The sequence below is a fragment of the Triturus cristatus genome, chromosome 1_2, assembly GCF_964204655.1.
Source record: "Triturus cristatus chromosome 1_2, aTriCri1.1, whole genome shotgun sequence".
Classification (NCBI taxonomy): Eukaryota; Metazoa; Chordata; class Amphibia; order Caudata; family Salamandridae; genus Triturus; species Triturus cristatus.
In genome coordinates this window covers 1,100,420,562-1,100,433,302 of record NC_140580.1, presented here as the reverse complement: position 1 = coordinate 1,100,433,302, position 12,741 = coordinate 1,100,420,562, and the positions used below count along the sequence as shown (strand labels likewise).

Below are 12,741 nucleotides of genomic sequence, written 5' to 3'. Positions count from 1 at the left end.
GAGTTGCAGGGCTGCTGTTGGTGGCTAGTAAATTGCATTTGAGAGCTCCTGTCTGACCAAGGGGTGGGGCGGGGGGTGGAGGCGCCCTGCTGACTGCCTGGTTGCATGGATGGAAACCACCGCCCCCCTCTACGCCAGCGGCGCTGCGATCCGAGCCTCACATTTCGTATGTTGTCATTAACTTTCTAATATCTGTCCCCCCTCCAATGTCCTCGATGAGCCAGGGTGGCGGCAGGATGACGCTTTTGCGGATGGACTACAGCCTGCTGACGAAGAGCGCGCAATGGGATGCTGGGGAAGGGAAAGGGAAGCAGATTTCACCCCCAGTACGAAATGGCAGGTTTGCCTTAAAATTAGCGAATGCTATCTTGTCTGAGGTGTGACCGCAGAGGTGCAATGTTGTCACCGTTTGGTAGCAGTTTCTCATCTGACTCGTGCTTGCAGATCTGGCGCGCAAATGAAGTCACTGCCACAACACATTCCATAAATAACGCTATTGAGAAAACAACACATGAATCCTGTACAATGTGATCGACTCGCACAGAGATGTATGTCTAAACTTCATCTTTGGTCCAGTTTGTTATTATGCTTTTAATAGAACTGATAGGTTGAACAATTGTGCATTGGGGATCACATCTACTGGGGAAAGTGCAAAATAATAAACACGTCAGATAAAGGGATATTGAAAAAATATCTGCACAAGGTTAAAGTATGGAGTCTATCCGATCAGTCTCAAATTTCTGCATTTACTTTGAGGAATCTAATATGACATATGCTGTGCCTCCACAAAAGTCTTCAATGTGTGTAGGCAACCATTGCCAGTCCCTGGGGATCAGAAAATGTGCCCCCATGGCTCTCACATCTTCCATTCCCACTCACACAAACAGATCTCTGCAGACCGTGTCCTTCTTCCATGTCTCCAGCTATCTAGAATTTCAAAACTCGTTTAAACATCTAAATGGCTGTCTCTTTCTTTAATCTCATCAAATACATTTTAAAAAACGCAATTAGTTTACACTTTCAGAGTTGTATAATAAAAGATGTGAATCTTGTGGGATCCCGTTCCAGGGCGCGTGCTTCGAGGGCGCTTTCAGATGTGTTCATTATTGATGAAGCCCTTCAGATGCAAGGAGCATTTCTGGCTCCTCTTGTGGGTTTCTCTGAAAGTAGCACTTTTCATGCCAGATTAAATCAGCAATAGGACTATTTAAAAGTGCAGTGAATATTTTTGAATGAATAATCTAATATGCAGTAAAATGAGAGACTTATCATATACAAGTCTCAGTAACAGGATTATTTTAGAAAATACGGCGTTATTTGATGATGCACCAGTATTTCTGATTGTATAGCCTACATTTAGATTATTAATGCCAGGGACATTTTGGTAGTGGAAAATGGTAGGTAGGGGTCATCCATAACTTGTCTATAGTTTGTCTCCCACACCATCAGACAATTCCCTGCCACCACAGGATGTGAGAACTCTGATGCAGCAGGAATCTACAGAAAAAGGGCAAAGAAATCGAAAACAGAATGCGGGCAGGGATGTGGGGGCAACAACCCCTAAAAGAAACAAAAAGCAGAGGCACTTTGGGGGGGGGGGGAGGGTTCACTACGTAAATATAAAAAAAGAAGACTTTAAAGTGGGTTCAATTCCAGGTCGTGGCCCACACCTAAGCAGATCACAAGTAAGCCATACTTCCCCGAACACCAGGATAAACACTTCCTGGGAAGGGCGGTACGAAGGGAAAAATGATATGTATGGGAAGGAAAGGAGAAAAGAGAAGGAAGTGCTGTGCACACTGTGACAACTTGCCAACCCAAAGCTTGTGTTGAGGAATATCCCGTGTTGAGATGTTCTAGAGCCATGGAAAATCAAACCCAACAAAATTAATTTCAAATAAAATGTATTTGTTTTCGATGTAAATTCCGTCGAAATAAGAATAATATTCTCCTTATTCTCTTTTTGGCTAATTTGAGAATTATCATAATTTAATCAATGCTATGGGAACATGGTTGAAAGATCAGATCATGGACTCTCCTTTAGGCACAAGGACACTTGGTCTTTGTTCGGTGTGGTAATCTTTGTCTTTTAAGCTGCTTCCAAGATATAAAAGTCATCTTCTCTTGTGCTGAGCAACCTCATCTGAGCTGACAAACATTTAAGTACATTCACTAGGTGGAGTTTGGGATGGGTATTAACATGATGCCACAACTCAGCGACACATGCCACAGGTTTGCCGAAGCTTTGTGTATATGATGAGGCCTAAAACCTTTGAAAATATAGCACTCTTGATGAAGAGAACCTATGAAAGCCCCTCTGTCAGATGCTCTGGGCTTGATTCACAAAGGACCTCCGGACTCGTTGCAGATGGCCCTACAATCATGGGGGAGTCTTCACACACACAAGGCAGAACCTCCACAATGAGAATTTCAGCCCAAGTGAGGAAACTCCCCCACAACTTCGGGGACTCCGACATGAGTTCAGAGGCCCTTTGTGAATCGAGCCCTCTATATCGCTCCCGGGCATTGACTTTTTAGTTCAGTCTTGCAATGACGCATTGACACAAATAAGCAAGGATATTTATTGTGGGTCAGTTGAGCTCTTGACATTCTTGGGGATGTCTTGTATTCTCAGCTGTGCCATTTCACTTTCTCATTGCCATTCACAGAGACATATACATTGTGCCGTCTGCCTAAACCTCTTCCATGATACGTTTCTACCAATCTCCACTCTTGTCAACTTATGCCATTTTGATTATTATGTTATGCCCCTTCTCATGCTATCTGGTCAGATTTGCACCTTCTCTTTATGGTTCCTTACTTCACATGCGCTAGGTTCGAGGGATTTTTCCATCCATCACTTTATAATCACCGACCTATTGCTATTTGACAAGTGGAAAATTACACCAGGTACCCTAAGCTACCTAAATCTCATCTTTTATGTCAGGATGTGCTGTTCTTGGGTCTTCTTTGATTTCTGTCCTCTAGATTTCTTTTTTTTCTTCTCATAGCACAAACATGCTGTAGGGTGTATATGCGCTTACACATACTGTCACTCAATGATTCACACACTCTGGGCTTAATTCACAAAGGTAAACATAGACCTGAAGTCCAAGTTTAGACCTGAACTCTAAGTTTAGACCTGAAGTCTAAGTTTAGACCTGAAGTCTAAGTTTAGACCTGAACTCTAAGTTTAGACCTGAAATCTAAGTTTAGGTCTAAAGTCTAACTTTAGACCTGAAGTCTCAGGGCCTGATTCCCAAAGGATCAGGCCTCATCACTCAAGGCAGAGGCCCTGCGGCCATGAGGGAGGCTCTTTGTGAATCAGACCCAAAGGTTAGACCTGAAGTTTAAATTTAGATTTGAGGTCTGAGTATAGACCTAAAGTCTAACTTTACACCTGAAGTCTAACTTAAGACCTGAAGTCTAACTTTAGACCTGAGGTCTAACTTTAGACATGACGTCTTTCTTTGGACCTAAAGTTAGATTTTAGGTCTCAAGTTAGCCTTCAGGTCTGAGTTTACCTTTGTGAATCAGGCCTTCTTTGTCTAGGGCTGTGCTGGAGTAGATTTATAACTGGAAGAAAAGTGGTTGTATAGATCGATACGCATAAAATGCATCTGTTACCTACGCATATTACCTTCTAACTATATAGCTTAATTGCACTGATGTTGCTCATATTTGTATTGCACCATTGTTTTATTTGCTGATGTAAAATGCCTCTTGCCTTGTAGTGCCCTATGCATTGAGTCGCATAATTCATGCACTATTTAAATCACTCCACTGTCGCCTGTGATTAGAACCACGTTATAAGTAATACTCCTAATACATTTTTTAAAACAACTGTGTACAAATTGAGAGGGAAAGAAGAGAGAGGGGAAGAGAGAGCATAAAGCAAGAATTAGGTTCTTACAGCGAGAACGACAGAAGATGGAGAGGGAGAAGTTGTAGGATACTAAAAGATGTTACGCATAGGCCAATAGAAGGAAAAAGAGATGGGGCGAAAGAGGTTGAGCGCAAAACAAGAAAAGAAGAGAGATAGAGTAGAAGTAAGATAAAAACATACAAGGAGGCAAAAGTGGAACACATATATAGGGAGATGGTGTGAGAATGAAAGAAAGAGACTGAGGATGACTGAGGGTAAGAGAATCAAAAAGAGGGAATAGAGTTAGAGAGAGAACAAGGAAAAAGAGCAAAAGACAGACAGAGTGAGAGGACAAACAAAGGTGAGGGAGACAGATGGGAAGAGCGCAAGCATACAGAAAGTGATCTAGACAGTGAAACGGAGATACATCAAAAAGAGAAGTGAAAGAGATGGACAGAAAGAAGCGAGAGAGCATGAGGCAGATATAGAAAGAGGAGGAGGCAGAGATAGAGAGATAAAGAGGGAGAGAAAGAAAGAGAAGTTGAAAGAGAAAGGGAGAGAGAATTGAAGCACGCCACCATGTCCCATGGACACACCAGAAGTAAAACATTATTAAGGAGATGGGGCGTGAAAGGGGTGTGTGGAGGTCTCTCATAGTCGAGAGGGTGAAAACAATGCAATGGGAAACATCCATTACAACGCAGGCATTACAACGCAATGCCTTTACCACATGGTCAATACAATGCAGGATCCATTACAATGCATGCCACTACAACGCATGCCATTGCAATGCATATCCCTCACTAACCAGCACTATCCTTGAGGTTAGCACCGGGCGGTGTTAGAATAATAATTTCTGTTATAATGGAATATGCATTGTAATGGATTGCGTTGTACTGCCATGCGTTGTAATGGAAGCTGTGTTGTATTGACCGGGTTGTAAAGGTATGCATTGTAATAGGTTGCGTTGTAATGTCAACATTTATCTGCAATGTATGTTTGCCAGAAAATTGATTGGTCAGGACAGATACTAGGAATCAAGATTCATGCCAGTTCAGGATCTCCAGCCTGAATAATCAGAAGGTATCCACCTTATGCCGGCTTTCAATGATCAGAACTCCAAGCACTATCCACATTATACCGTTTTCTGGAAACCCTTTCCAACTGGATCATTGTCCTGTTGTCCAGTTAGTCCTAATGACATTGGTCGAAAGGAATAGTCATCAAAATTATCATGGAAAAGCTGGCAGATGTGATCCAGCAGGGTCAGAAACCCAGTGAGGGCCAGGGAAGGCTTCTGAGAACACATCTTTTAAATTGGCCATATTTTCACCCAAAAAAGAAGGCAAATTCAATAGATGAAATAAAATGCCTTTTTTGCATTCTTCTTTGATTACCTAAATTTAATGTAAACTTGTACTTCTATTATTGTTATATTATGGATGTGTATCAGATATCATGTGCTTTTATGGTCTCTATTAAAAGAATTTGAATTGATTACGTGAGCCTTTTAATGCCAGTGACAGGTGACACTTCTGGGACAAACTCAGTGAGACAAATGTAAATGAAACCTCTACTAAAGCTATGGCTTGAAGACGAGTGAATAAAATGTGGCTCAGCATTGGCAGATAACAGTGCCACAGGTTTGGCCTGCCTTCCAAAGCTCTGTGACACGGCATCTCATGTGCTTAACTGGACTCATGCTGATAGTCAGAACTGTTGAATAATCACAAAATAAGACATAAAAAAATAATAAAATAATAGATACTTTTGCATAACAATTGTGTAGAACCTGGCCCTCTCTGTGGGGTCCCCAGTCCTGGGTAGATATATGTGGATTACTTCTGGTTGGGTGAAGGGCAGGGATGTGAGTGATTTCAATGGGCTGTTCAATTTGCTTGCCCCAGAGCACATGTTCAGTAATTGTTTTCAAGAGCTGCGCCAACATCTAATACATAGCAAGCTCACTGTTCTTAGGGTGCTTGCCAAGGAGGCGGGCCACTGAATCAGCACAGGGGTCTACAGAATCCAAAATAAGGTATCTGAGTGATTCCAAGAAGGGTGGTACAGGTCTCCCGCCCCAGCAGAATGATGGGGAGGCCCAGGGTGACACAGACAAGTCTTCCATCCCCGTTGTTTGGCCTGTTCCCAGTTAGAACACAAGCAGGGAAATCTTGTCTACACCAATAATCTACCCATTGGTGGGAACTACACAGAGTTTGCCACTGTGGCCTTAGGGGGAAGCAGTCCCCCGCAGCAAGTGGTAGAACATGTCCTAGTCTCCATTAGTTGGGAGATAGACTCTGAGAGTAGACGTATGATCCCTAAGTGTGGGAGTCAGCACTTCCATCAGATCACAGTAAATGGGATCCCTGTCACTGCTCTGAGAGGTCCCATGCCAGCCAGACCACAGAAGTGGAAAGGCTGGATTCTTCTGATCAGAACCTGCCAGGTTAGGTGTATAGGGTGAGCCAGACTCTTGGAGAGGACTTTGTCTGCCCCATGGTTCTGGTACTCCTGGAGTGGGGTTGGGAAGTGGTCCCAAGGAGGGTCATAGTTAGTCCCCAGATGCCCATTGACTACATTCTGGAAAATGAGTTGCCACTGGTGTTAGAAGTTCTGGAAGGGATGACCACCAAGGACACTATGAAAGCTCAGGTTTCTGGGAGTACTGCTCTCAAACAGAGAGCACGAAGGCCCAGATGGGGAGCAAGGGGTAGTAGGTGGAGACAGTCCACTGTGGGAGAACCAATGGATCAGAGATTACCAGCTCTGAGAGCAGAGCACCCCAAGACTGAAGGCGAGGCTACTTCTGACTGGAGGTGCTGCCTGTGCTGTCACAGAAATCGAGGACAGGAGACCTGCACCAGCCAGACCCCGCATGACACCGACAGAGTGTGTCAGCCTTGAGGGGGGTGGTAGTTCCTGGCTGGAATGCCTAGCTTGCCAGGCATCTGACCTGGCTCAGGGTACAGACCATGGGCTGAGGGGACAGTCTCAGGTTACCACCTCTGAGCTGGTGGGAGAGAGAGTGGAAGTGGGGTGCCTAACACCTGGAACTGATACCCCCAACTCTGAGAAACCTCAAAGATCTGGTAAGCCTCAGGAGCAATTAGGGAACTCCTGGCGAGTGTCAAGGTTGAAAGTGAGGCCTACTCAAAGCCCCTGCTTGGAGACTTCACCTGGCAGTGGATGGCAAAGGGGCCTGGCTCTTAACACTGTCAGCTGTCTGTGTCCTTTGCTTGTGTTGAACCTATCGACATTCCCTTTAGTTAGGAACAGAAGTCTGATCCAATGGGTACAATGGGCCACTTTTCTGGCAATGGTGATACTGTCTGATTCCTGAGATGCGTCTGTGAGAATGATAAGGTTAAATGCTTCACCAACGGGGTCTACAGGTGAGGAGAAGGGTTCCCCATGGGTCAGTTTAGTAGCTCAGGAGAGTGTACAACAGAGGGATCCAAATGAGTTCAGGGGTATAGAACTGGCAAGGGCATATGCAGTAGCAGGCCATTGTCCATGTTCTATCTCCTAATCAGGTAAGCCCATCAAGGTATTGACTATTCTCTTGTGGTTTTTGGCTGGAGGGGGGTTATGCTGGACTTGAACCTCTCTACAGGGTCACCCCTTAACATTTTGCCTTTACTCCTGTTTTTTTAAATTTGTTTTCACTGGCCTTTGGGCGCTGTGTATTTTTCCACTACTAACCAGTGCTAACGTGCTTGTGCTCTCTCCTATTAAATGCGGTAAAATTGACATACACAGAATTGCATATTAAATGTTCCTAGTACAGTACTACTACATGTACCCAGGGCATGAAAATGATATGCTACTAGTGGTATGCCCAGACGTGGGTCCCATGCTCACTGTGCCACTGGATTCAAGCTAGCCTGGCTGATGAGGGGTGATACCCCGAAACCAGTCTCACAATGCTTGTTTCCAGTCCAGGGAGGACCTGGCCTGGTAGTTTGGGCTGGACTGTTCCCATGAGGAGCAGGGTCAAGACTGATTTGAAAATGGCTGGGTCCAAACTGGAGTGCCATGGTGAGCAAAAAAACGATGGATTAACACCAGATCTGTCACTGGGGGTGAATGTTTGATTTATTCAGCATTCTGTCCATCATCTGTTCTTTTTGCATTTGTTGCCCTAAGTGAGAAGGGTATGCTCAGACCTGGGTCCAACGCTTGCTATGCTACTGGATTCAAGCTAGCCTGGCTGATGAAGAGTAATACCCTGAAACCAGTCCCAGGATTCTTGTTTCTGGTCCATGGAGGACCTGGTTTGGCAGTTCGGACTGAACTGTTCCCGTAGGGAGCAGGGTCCAGGCTGATTTGCATATGACTGGGGCTAAACTGAATTGGCATGGCAGGCAAAACAAAACCGATGGATTTAACCCAGATCTGGGACTGAGGGTAAATGTTGATTTGCTCAGAATTCTGACCATCATCTGTTCTTTTTGCATTTGTCGCCCTTATTGAGAAGGGTATGCCCAGACCTGTGTCCAGTGCTCGCTACACTACCAGATTCAAGCTAGCCTGGCTGATGAGGGGTGATACCCAGAAACCAGTCTAAGGATTTTTGTTTCTGGTCCAGGTAGGAACTGGCCTGGAAGTTAGGCTGAACCTTTCCCATGGGGGGAGGAATGGGGAGTGTCAATGTCAAGACTGATTTGCATATGGCTGGGTCTAAACTGGAATGGCATGGCTTACAAAGAACAATGGATTTAACCCAAATCTGTGACTGGGGGTAAATGTTTGATTTGTTCAGCATTCCATTCATCATCTGTTATTTTTGCGTTAGTGGGACAGCAGTATCCACTGTGCCACCCACTAAAGAAGCCTTTTAAAGCATGCCTCACTCAAGTCTGCCACTTCAGCCTTTAATGCAGTATTAAATGGCCATTGCAACCTGACTCCTTAAAGCTTTTGACAGGGCTAAACTTTCCTTTTTAATACATATATGTCACTCCTAAGGTAGGCTGTAGAGGCTCATAGGGCAGGGTGCATTGTACTTAAGAATAAGAAGTAGAACATGTCCATTTAAGTATTTAATGTCCCGGTGGAGAGAAACTCCTGAAGTTGTTTTCACTACTGTAAGACATGGACATCAAATCACTAAAATGCCAGGGGTAGTGGAAGTGACATCATATGTCATTTGACACCAATGGCATTACAGGAAGTGATGTCAAATTATCTTTGAGCCGTATTCACCATCCACATGGCTATCTGTTTTTCATATTTCAGTATTTATTATCTCTGTCTCCTGTTGTTTTCTCTTTCTCTCCCCTCCTGTCTCATCCTCTATCACAACTGTCTTTCTTATTGCTCTCCTTATAATATCTCACATCTTCCCTTCTCTCACCTGACTTTCTCACCTATTCTCTTTGTGTTTCACATCTCTCCCACCTGTCCCCCACTTCTCTTACGCCCCTGCCTATCTCTTTCTCATCTGTCTCTGTCTGAATATCATCTCCATATCTCCCTGCATCTCGTGTTTTTTCTAACCTCTGTCTTATCACTCTTTTTCTCTCTCTCTCTGCTTCCCTTCGCCTCTCAGCTGTCTAGTAGCAGCTGTCTCTAAATCATTTTTGTTACAACAGACTCTCCCTCCACTACTGTCTATCTTTCCTATTTTTTTCTCTATTTGTGTCACACCACGCATACAGTCATCCCCTCTCACCAGTTCTCTACTCTCAGCTCTTTGTCACCTGTCAATAGGCCTATCATCTATCACTCTTATTTTTGTCACTCTCTTTCACACCTGCCTTTATCTCCCACATTTGTACCCTCTCTCTGATGTCTCTTTAATCACTCTTTCTGTCTCTTTCTCTCTCTCTCATGTACACACACACACACACACACACGCTCTCATGTGTTAGTATTTATCTTCCTCCTCATTCTTTCATTAGTTTCCCCTTCAAGTCTTTCCCCTCTAACACCCCTGTCTCTCATTCTCCTGCATTTTGTGCTCCCTTCACATGCTCAGGAGCTGGAAGAGATGCTGGAGGAAAGGGGAAAGGAGTTGGTCTAATGGCTAGGGCGGTTGACCTCGAATCTGGGGAACTGGGTTTGGGTCTCGGCAATGACGCTGAACATCCTGTGATACTGGGCAAATCGCTTAATCTCCCCATGCCTAACAAATATGAATGTGTCCTCATGTAATGCAACTGGTACTATGTATAGGGCTCTGATACCCGATTCGGGTCAAGTTCACGCTATATAAAAATCTTTAAAATAAAAAACAAAACAAAAAATGGGCTGCAGGAGAAACCCAAATGCGTGATGTAGATTAGGGATTCAGAAAGTAAACAAGGCTTATTAGAGCCTTCTTTAACTTCTGTTTCTGTCACTGTCCTTACCACATATGAGGCCAGGGTTTACAGGAGGCAACCCAGGGATCATAGCTGTGACTTCTGGCGACCACTAAAAAACGTAAATGCTGTATGGCTTATCTCGCCTGTTGACTAACATGGGGTTACCTTATTACATGTAATAAGTAATATCTTTGGACTGGAAGCAGCTAATGATGTCGTATTTGGACTCAAATTAATTACAATTTAAAATCATCTTTAATGATAAAGCTGGATTTTAAGTTGCAATTCTGAAAATACCACTTTTAAAAAGGTGGCATTTTCCTATCCTAACCATTTGAGCCTTCTGCCAGTGTCCTGGGTCACATGACTGGGAATGGCTCCACTGTTGGGGTTTATGTATTCCCCCAGTCACTGACACAAAGGAGACTAGAGGTGGGCAGGATGGTGGCAGATCTGTGCCCTGCTCTACTTACGCTTCGAAGGGCTTGCTCCCAGCACACACAGAGGAACCTAACTCCATTCTTTTGTCATTCCAGATTTCTTGCAGCCTTGACAGGGGAAGCGAAGAACTTCCCGAACCAGATGTGGCAAACAAAGGTTTGCACCAGGTATAAATATTGGCCCCTTAGACCAACTCTTCAGAAAACTCCTGGGCTTGTGGACATCACAGAGGAAGGACTGCTCTGCTGTTAGGTCACTGCCCTGCTGCTAAGGATGGCCTCGCTGTCTGAGAAGGAGGACTGGACCTGCTTACCTTTCTTCCAGGGTACCTTGAGTGGCTCCATGGTGCAGAAGGTGTAGTGGCACCAGGGTCCAAGTACGAGGGGCCCATTGAACCCTGACAATGCTGTATTTCACTACCGTAACAGGTAAGGGGCTTTCTCCTTGCTTGCACCATGGCCCATGGCATTCTTGTTCCTCTACCTCCAGCAGTGGTAGGTGAAGATTAAAATTGGTGGCACATAAATGCCTGCCTGTATTATGCCAATCAAGCAAGCCTAGCAAATTATGCCAACTTACATCATGGTGGTTCTGAGTGGGAGGGTTGTATGCCACCTCCGCCCTTAAAGCAAATGTTGTTAAAAATCAGAAGGTCAAATGCTTTATTTTACAAAACAAGACTCCATAAATTGGCTAAATCTCAAGAGACACAGAATAAAGAGTAGTGAAACATTCCAGTACCATTGAGGTGTGTTGGACAATAGTTACCCTCTTCAGTGTTGCTGCAGCACACCATTTCTTAGAAAACTTTGAAAAAATTGTGGCAATACAGCGTATTTCAGCACTATTTATCTAAATGTTGGTTAAATTAGTATATGTTTTATGGCCAATTAAGAAAATCTTGTTTTGCCTATTATTCAAAATGTATAGCATCATTCCGAGCTTAACGTTCCCATCCGAGCCCTCATAAGTAGAATCTACTTTGACAGTGCAGGATATAAAAAGTAAATGTTCTACAAATCTCACATTCACAGACACAAGCGCTAAACAAATCTTAATGGTTCTTAATACAGTACTACTCCTCATTTACACAGAGCTTGCGGAATCAGACTGCAGAAGTTACTCTGGTCCTACATGCCAGGCCATAGAGAATTGTAGTGATGGTACCATAAAAATACTTAGCAATATGCTTATTAATAAGGTGGGTGTATTGGCTCAGTGGACCACTTCATACTCTTCAGAAAACAGTGTTTCATCTCAATGTCACCTGTTTGAGCTTTGTTGGGGGTCTACTCAGCATTTTAGCCTTCTAGGATCGAAAACATGAGCAGTATTGCTCTGAATTGCTGTAACAGTAAACAGTAAACATCAATTAGTCAGAGTCAAGTTTTGCCAAGGTTGAGCATGCATTTTGCAAACACGCATTATGCATGTTAATAAAGATAATGGCAAGACAGACAAATGTCTTGTCTGCGCATAGAGCTTGAGATTGGGGATCTAGGATCCCCACTCACTGATCTGGAGTGGAGGCGAGCTCGGGCACAAGCACAGGAGGTGGCAAGAAATGCCAGGTTTAAGTTTTGCAACCTGCACAGTGCATGTTTGACACTGTGGTTCCTACATAGGGTGCTCTGGTAAGTGTACATGCTGTGGTGTATCCCCAGCCACATTTGGCCATGTCACATGGGACTATAGAATGTTACAGCCCTTTTGGAAAGAGATAATATGTGAGGTAGGTAGAATGACAGCAGTAAATGTGGAGTTGACAAAACAACATTGCCTATTGGATCTGCTATCTCCCCCTATGAAAGACAGAAAAATGCAGTATAGGTTTGCCCAGCTGGTATTGGTACTTGGCAGACAGCGTATTGCCATCCACTGGGCCAGCCCGACCCCTCTGTCGAGGATTAAGTGGCGGACTGGTTTACTGGAGTGGGCAGTGGCAGAAGAGTGCCGACTCCTGAAGGTCCACCCTGACAAAAACGTGGAACAAGATTTGGAGTTCTGGAGTGCTATGGTGGACCATCTGAGAGAGGATAACATAACGGAGACTGTTAGTTCTGCCTCAAGCTCACCCGGAGGTGCAACCATTGCCGTTCACACATTGACAGCTGAGGTAGA

General features: G+C 44.2%; 1 protein-coding gene across 4 annotated transcripts in view; it reads right to left on the bottom strand.

Annotated features, from left to right (window-relative positions):
• Nucleotides 1-12,741, bottom strand: part of GARNL3 (GTPase activating Rap/RanGAP domain like 3) — a 949,195-nt gene that overhangs the window by 440,781 nt on the left and 495,673 nt on the right. The gene's annotated exons all lie outside the window — the stretch shown is intronic.